Source organism: Panthera tigris, chromosome B4 (genome assembly GCF_018350195.1).
Source record: "Panthera tigris isolate Pti1 chromosome B4, P.tigris_Pti1_mat1.1, whole genome shotgun sequence".
NCBI classification, from domain to species: domain Eukaryota; kingdom Metazoa; phylum Chordata; class Mammalia; order Carnivora; family Felidae; genus Panthera; species Panthera tigris.
Genome location: NC_056666.1, coordinates 28,868,700 through 28,875,330, shown reverse-complemented (window position 1 = coordinate 28,875,330; position 6,631 = coordinate 28,868,700). Strand labels below are relative to the sequence as shown.

Sequence of the window (6,631 nt, the reverse complement as noted above, 5' to 3'; positions counted from 1 at the left end):
TTTATCTCAGCACTAAAGATGTTGCCTTAAAATTTTTTAAAGAAAAAGAACAGGTTTCTAGAAGTCAGTGGCCCCATAGCTGGAGTAGGGGCTTTGATTTTTGTCAAGTTAGGGTACCCTCGGAGTAACTGGGAAAAATGTTGTTCTCTCCTCAGCTGAAACAGATATTTAAGATGAGAAACGATTGGCCACAAAGTTCTTTGGTGTTTGTCCAGTGGCTTTGCTGATAGGTTGAGCTTGGGCTCTAGAAAGGAGATACTGGCTGGTGGGCTACTTAGAGGTGAAGGGGAGAGAGGTAACCTGAAATCTCGTATGATTTCCTGTTTGAGCCACTCAATAAATATTATAGTTAATTAATTAAAAAGGGACTCATCCTATTTTTTTAACTAGGCAAAGAACTTTATTTATTTTTTTTTTTATTTTATTTTTGAGAGAAAGAGAGTGCAAGCAGGGGAGGGACAGAGAGAGAGGGAGACAGAATCCAAAGGAGGCTCCAGGTTCTGAGCTGTCAGCACAGAGCCCAATGCAGGGCTTGAACTCACAAACCTTGAGATTATGGCCTGAGCCGAAGTTGGCTCTTAAACTCACTTAACTGACTGAGCCACCCAGGCACCCTGCAGATAACTTTATTAACCTGTTTCAAACTTTATTCCCAGGTTTCTTCAGCTTAATTAGCTGCAAAGAATGAATTGTGTCTAAGCAAAAACTGAGCAGAGTTGCAGTGTCCAAGGGGCTTGGGCTTAGGGATCTGGATTTTGTCAGATGCATGAACAAAACTTTAAAAAGTAGTCATGGGACATCTGGGTGACTCAGTCAGTTAAGCATCCAACTCTTGATCTCAGCTCAGTTTATGATCTCACGGTTCCTGAGATCAAGCCCTGAGTCAGGCTGTATGCTGACAGTGCAGATCCTGCTTAGGATTCTCGGTCTTCCTCTCTCTCTGCCCCTCCCCCGCTCCAAATAAATAAATGTAAAAAAATTAAAAACCAGTCATAATATGAAATAGCAGCCCCTAGTAACTTCTTCAAGTTCTATCTTCTTCAGAGGTTGACACAACTCTGTTCCATTCTTGGAAGCTTCAAAACATTCTCCACGAGATCTGGAACTTCATCCTCCTCTTCCTCTCTGGTAGCAAGTGGTGCTTTTCCATCCACAGATTGTGTGAGCAGAGCTTCAGCCAATCTTCTGAAATTGTCAGACTGTCTGCACCAAGTTGGTTTACCATACCGGGTAGCATTTCTGTCAGATGCTTCCTCTCAGCATGGCCTGTAATGACTGAACTTTAGGGTTGTTAGAGTGGATCAATACCAGAGGTATTGTTTACCCCCAACTTCTTTAAGGAGAACTGAAGTTTTTTATCATCTGCTGTAACCATTCTGCAAACTACCTCCTCTTTCAGGGAGCTGCTCCTTTCCCACCACTGCACACCTGTGCTTGCAATTTGGCAAATTTCTCTGGGTTCACACCAGTTTCGTTCTGCTCTCTTGTTGGAGCAGAAATGGGACCTCGAGGGGGTGAGGGCTGGCATTCAAGGGGTCTCTGGGGGACCAGCTGAGATTAGGTCATACTCACAGGGACACAAGATGGCAGTTACACAGGATTCACCATATTTTAAAAAAACATTTTAAACAATGTACTTTGAAATAACTTCAAGCTTACAGAAAAGTTGAAAGTACAGTGCAAAGCACTTTTTTTTTTCCTGTTCTACTTTGGAGTAGGTTGCCAATGATGCCCTGCCACTCCCAAATTCTTGGGTGTATATTTCCTACAAATAAGGACATTTTCCTACAGAACAACACAACAGTTACAATTGGGAAATTAATGATGATATATTACTATCGTCTGATCCTCAAAGCCATTCAAATTTCACCAACTGTCCCAATAATGTCCTTGAGAGCAAAAAGATCTAGTTGGAACCCTTCATTTAGCTATCATGTGCCTACAGTCTCTTTCAGTCTAAAACATTTATTTACTTTTTCTTGACTTTCATGATCTTGACACCTGTGAAGATGATAGACCAGTTACTTCGAGGAATGTCTCTCAGTTTGGGTTCGTCTGGTGTTTCTAATGATTATATTCTGATCAAGCAATTCTGCAGGAATATCACAATATTGAGACCATGTTTTTCACATTGCATTATATCAAGTGGTTCATGATTTTGATTTGTCTCATTACTGGTGATGTTTACTTTGATAAGTTGGTAAAGGTGTTATCTGCCAGGCTTCTCCACTGTAAAGTCAATTTTCATTCCCTTTATAGTTAATCTATATTTTGTATTATGCTGTTCCTCATACAACTATTCATTTATTCATTTATTCATCTATATTAGTATGTACTTAGGAATTTCTACTTTATTCAAGGGTTTGTGATCTATTCTTATCATTTTGATTTTGATGTTCTCATCAATGTTTTGTTGAATGAGCCCCTTCAAACAGCTCTGTATATCTTTGACATGTTCTCATCATTTAAAAAAAATGTTTACTTATATATTTATTTAGAAAGAGTGTGTGTGTGAACAGGGAAGGGGCAGAGAGAAAGGGAGAGAGAGAGAATCCTAAGCAGACTCTGTACTGCCAGTGCAGAACCCAATGCAGGGCTCGAACCCATAAACCATAATATCATTACCTGAGCTGAAACCAAGAGTCGGACGCTTAACCAACTAAGCCACCCAGGTACCCCAACATGTTCTCACCATTTTCTTTCTTTCTTTCTTTCTTTCTTTCTTTCTTTCTTTCTTTCTTTCTTTCTTGTGCAAAAATGTGATTTTATTAAAGCACAGGGACAGGATCCATGGGCAGAAAGAGCTGCAGTGGGGTTGTGCAAAGTGACTATTTATATACCGTGTAGTTGGGAGAGGTAAAGTCAAGAGAAAGTTTCCTAAAAGGACTTCCATATGCTAAAGAGGATTTGCAGATTACTGGAAGCCCAGCTATTGTCAAACTAAGGTTGTTTCTCCCTCTAGCAAAGCATTATCATTAAGATAGTAGGGAGTTCCTGGAGATTAGGCTATTGATGAGACATTTGTTTTTTGTTTGTTTTTTTAATTGTCACATGTTTGTTTTTCAGATATACTATTATATATATATATATATATATATATATATATATATATATATATATGTATGTATAATTTATTGTCAAGTTAGCTAACATACAGTGTATATGATGTGCTCTTGGCTTTGGGAGTAGATTCCCATGATTCACCACTTACATAAAACATCCACTGCTCATCCCAACAAGTGCCCTCCTCAATGCCCATCACCCATTTTCTCCACCCCCCCCCCCGGCCCCCACCTCTTTCCACCCTTAGTTTGTTCTCTGTATTTATCTATTTATTTATTATTATTTTTAATATAATTTGTTGTCAAGTTGCCTAACATACAGTGTATATATACAGTGTGCTCTTGGCTTTGGGGGTAGATTCCTGTGATTCATTGCTTAAATACAATACCCAGTGCTCATCCTAACAAGTGCCCTCCTCAATGCCCTTCACCCATTTTCCTCTCTCTCCTGACCACCTCCCATCAACCCTTAGCTTGTTCTCTGTATTTAAGAGTCTCTTATGGTTTGCCTCCCTCCCTTTCTGTAACTATTTTTTTCCCCTTCCCTTCCCCCATGGTCTTCTGTTAAGTTTCTCAATTTCCACATATGAGTGAAAACATATGATATCTGTCTTTCTCTGACTTACTTATCTCACTTAGCATAATAACTTCCAGTTCCATCCATGTTGCTGCAAATGGCAAGATTTCATTCTTTTTCATCACTGAGTAGTATTTTATATTTTATATATATATATATACCACATATTCTTTATCCATTCATCAGTTGATGGTCATTTAGACTCTCTCCATGATTTGGCTATTGTTGATAGCACTGCTATAAACATTGGGGTGCATGTGCCTCTGTGAACCAACACTCCTGTATTCTTTGGATAAATTCCTAATAGTGTTATTGCTGGATCGTAGGGTAATTCCATCTTTAATTTTTTGAGGAACCTCCACACTGTTTTCCAGAGTGGCTCTACCAGTTTGCATTCCCATCTACAATGCAAGAGTTTCCTTTTCTCCACATCCTTGCCAACATCTCGTTTCCTGAGTTGTTATTTTTAACCACTCTGACCAGTGTGAGGTGGTATCTCAATGTGGTTTTGATTTGTATTTCCCTGATGATGAGTGATGTTGAGCATCTTTTCATGTGTCTGTTAGCCATTTGGATGTCTTCTTTGGAAAAAATGTCTATGCATGTCTTCTGTCCATTTCTTCACTGGATTATTTGTTTCTTAGGTGTTGAGTTTGCTAAGTTCAAAAAAGATCTTCTAATCATTTTTTGAGCACTTCTTTACTACTTTCTGGTCAAAAGGCTGTTCTAGGCTCACCCAGAATCAATAATTTTTTTCCACGAAGTTCTGGTCTTTTTCAGATCAGAAAAGTGTTTACAAACCAAAATCTGGGTACTAGGTGTGCTGGTTGCTTAAGGATTCCAAGGACCTTTCAGGGGACTGAGACTAAAATCCTAAGTACTGTTTCTGAAAGATTTACTTCATACTTATTTCTGTATTTATATGGAAAACAATGGATTCACACAGTTATCTTCAATTTCAGTCAATGCTCTAAGGTTAATTCTATTTTTCTCTCTTTCCATATTTATAATTCTCTCCTCCAGCAATGAGTAACCTGGCTCCCATTATCACCAATATATTTACTTGTTTGATGAATCCCTCTTTGTAAGCCAATCTTCCCACTATTGCCCCCTTTTTGCCAGCCAAATGCTCTCCCTGGTGGGCTCTGCCACTCCAACTAGATCACTACCACCAAGGTGTGACTTTTCTCCCCATTCCACTTAGAATTTGACACCCTAACCAAGCCACCATCCTGAGAAGATTCCTTCCTCACTCCAACTGGGCTCCAATATCCAAACCAGGTCATACTTCCACGTGAATGTCTTTCTGTCTACATGAGTACACTCCTCACCCTGCTCAGACTCTGATACCATACACCAGGTTACCCTCAATACAGATGTTTTCATTTCACTTAGTCTCCGCTATTCCATCCTGGGCCACCCGGCTCTGCTCCTGCACCTCACTACCATCATTTGCCTTGATGGTCTCTACAGAAATGTTAGGGCAGGGGGAGCTCAAGGTGTGTCAAATTCATTTCTTATTGATTCCCATATGCTTATATTCTGTCTTGGATAGATTTGGGCTTTCAAAGCAGTCATATTGAAACCAGTCATTTCCTTCTGGGAATGGATGGTCTGAAAGCCAAATAACTTCCCCAATCTCTGTAAATGATAGTGAGGCCTACTCCCAAGTATATGTAGCTACAATGGTAGTAATTCAGGTGTCGCAGGTGTCCACAAGAAGAGAGCAGAGGCAAGACTGGGATGAGAAGAACTGGCACACCAAACAGTGTTGTTGGACCCGGCAGAAAGGATGGGCTTCTGGGCAGCACCTCCATTCCAATAAGAAACTACAATACCATACAGAGAAATCAAGACCAACATCATTATAGAGATTAAACCCATGTATTAGGGTGTAGGAAAGGCCAAACCATGGCTTGTTATACAGGTGCCAGATACCAAGTCTATGGCAATAAAGCCAATGCTAGGTATTCTATGATGACAGGCCTGAGACTGTTAACCTGGTCACGATTAGTGTGATAAGTAAAAGTGTATTGGAGATCTCACAACTTCCCTAAGTTCAAGAGCTAGAGGGCTCACAAACTCCATAGTAAGTAATACTCACAGCTAAGATTTATTACACCAAGAGATACAGAGCAAAAGCAACTGGTAATAGATGTGCATTGGTAGAGTCCAGAAAGATCCAGCATACACTTCTGATGTCCTTCGTCATCTGAGAATCTTAGGAGTGCTCTCTCTCTACCTGGCAGGGAACTACAGGGACATGTGTGAAATGTCTCTGTCCAGGGAAACCTATTTGAATCTCATCGTCCAAGGTTTATATGGGAGGCTGGTTATGCAGGCATATGGTTCTAGCAACCAACCATAGCAACCAAAATTCTGTACCCCACTGATAGCCTGCATACTCATCATTAATCTTGATGTTCGTGCAAAGCAACCCGATGGTCTGGTATTCTGAAGTCCATTGCTCCTAGTGTATGTGATAAAATCAATTGCTAGCTTCAAAAACTCTGCAAGAGTCACATTCCCAGGGATTGGACAAGAGTCAACCATGGTCCCTTGAGACACCCAAAGAGATATAACCAGACTTGCTTGTTAACTCTTTCCTCTCAGGAGGGCAACAATAATTCCAACTGGATGGTGCCAGAAAGTCAGAAGTTTAAAATATATAACTAAGACCCAGATTTGGTTAATTATGTTTTCTTATAAAATTGACTATCAACTATCAACATAAATACTAACTAATCTCTAATTTGGATTCATAAACTGATATGAAAGCCCAAACAACATTAAAAGAAGTGAGCATACTTAGGCACAAGTCAAGTACCTTCCTCATCCTAGAGAAATTATAAATGGAAGGCGTTTTGAAAATGATAAAACAGGGGCATCTGGGTGGCTCAGTCGGTTAAGCAACTGACTTTGGCTCAGGTCACGATCTCATGGTTTGTGGGTTGGAGCCGCACATCAGGCTGGTGCTGACAGTTTGGAGCCT

At 40.1% G+C, this 6,631-nt stretch overlaps 1 pseudogene; it reads right to left on the bottom strand.

The window, feature by feature from the left end:
• Positions 1-1,040: 1,040 nt before the first annotated feature.
• LOC102972792 lies at positions 1,041-6,192 on the bottom strand (annotated as a pseudogene).
• Between the last annotated feature and the right edge of the window lie 439 nt (positions 6,193-6,631).